Here is a 2,055-nt window from a genome sequence, read left to right as displayed (position 1 = left end):
TTTAAGATCTTCAGTTCCCACGACCTGCTCCCGTCTGACCTTGTAGCTCAGTCGGTAGAGCTGCGGAAAACTGATCTAACCCGACGGTCGTGGGTTCAATTCCCACCCTGGTCAGAGTTTTTCTCTGTCCTTGTGTGGGCCCATTTCCATCAGTAGGGCTAACGCTCACATGGTTCATATGGGATAGAAATCTAGCACTTCACATTACACTCTATTCAGTTAACTCTGTTTAAAATATAATTGCTACACGGCCAACGTTTGCATAAACGTAACCTTTCCTTGTACTTCTACATGTCCATTGCCGTGACCCTAACATCTTCAGTTCCCACGACCTGCTTCCGTCTGACCTTGTAGCTCAGTCGGTAGAGCGGCGGAGAACTGATCTAACCCGAAGGTCGTGGGTTCAATTCCCACCCTGGTCAGAGTTTTTCTCTGTCCTTGTGTTGGCCCATTATCATTAGTATGGCTAACGCTTACATGGTTCATATGGGATAGAAATCTAGCACTTCACATTACACTCTATTCAGTTAACTCCATTTCCAGTCTATGACGATCACCTACATCTCTAAGGATCACGGTTTTCCTTTTAGCCTTAAGTGTCGCGGGTGGAAGCTGGATAATGAATAATGAATAACGAATATAAATAAAAAAATGAATAATGAATAATTGGGTCTGAAAACGCCGGAATAATGAATAACGCAGTTATGCCAGTGGAATAATGAATAACAACAATGAATAATGAATAACCTGCAAAAATTTAAAAAGAATAATGAATAATTCGAACAAAACACACAAAAAATAATGAATAATCGAGGGCCAATTATTCAGCTTTTACCCTCGATAAGTGGGGTTTTGTGATATAGTACCAGGACCACAGAGTGGTCAGATCGAACAAGTCCTTGAGCGACCGATACTTTCCTCAAAGAAGATCTTTATCAATGAAAGCTTAACGTCAAAGAATAAGGAACTTTTCAAAGATTGCTTAAAATTTAAAAAAGACAACAGTTACAAGTTCCTGTGGACTAATGCTGGAAAAATTTTCTTGAGGAAGAATGCTGACTCTCCTGTGATACCTATCAACTCCTCTGCTGATATTCCATCATCATCATCTTAAAAGATAAGTTCTATTGATACTTGTAAGTTTTGTGATAGGTGTCCCGGAGGAGTCCCTTATCTTGATAGCTCCAGTTGTCCATCCAGCTATGCCTCATTACCTCGACTCGATATAACTTCTTCTATTTCCAACATTGGTCATCTTACTAATTTAGATATTGATCTTCATATGCCCTCTGACTTGAATTTTAATTATTTCACTACACATGATATTCATGCTAATGAAGATATTGTAAAGTGTCTAACTATTAATTCACTCTCCTTTCTTAATTGTAATATTAGGAGCTTGCAGGCTAATTTTGATAATCTGGTTAATATGCTATCCGAATTACATTTCCCCATATCTGTATTAAGTGTAACTGAGACTAAGCTAAAGATTGATCAAGAGGCTCTCCTAAATATTGCGATATCTGGTTACAACTTTTTGACCCAACCAAGCTGCACCTATGCCGGGGGAGTAGGCTTCTATGTAAAGGATAATATTGCATATACTCATCGTCCTGATCTCTCTGCCCAAAAGCAAAATGATTATGAATCCCTATGGATTGAAATTCATAATGGTAAGGGACGTAATACCATTTGTGGGGCTTTTTATAGACACCCCCATGGTAATGTAGATGCTTTTCTTAACCATATTAATATGATTGTAGAAAGTGTACATCGAGAAAACAAGTTCTGTGTTTTGCTAGGGGACTTTAACTTAGATCTCCTTAAATTTGAATCACATCCTGATACAGACAGGTTTCTTAATATCCTGGGTACTTTTTATTTTCATCCCCAAATTCTGCAGCCAACTAGAATAACAGACCACTCTGCAACTTTAATTGACAATATATTTTTTAATTCTCTTGAGCATTTTGTGATTAGTGGTAATTTATGTTATGATCTAACAGACCATTTATCAAATTTTCTTATTGTCAGTAAATTATCTTCCCTTCCAAC

Source organism: Montipora capricornis, chromosome 7 (assembly GCF_036669925.1).
Source record: "Montipora capricornis isolate CH-2021 chromosome 7, ASM3666992v2, whole genome shotgun sequence".
Lineage (NCBI taxonomy): Eukaryota > Metazoa > Cnidaria > Anthozoa > Scleractinia > Acroporidae > Montipora > Montipora capricornis.
Note: the sequence above shows the minus strand (reverse complement) of the source record.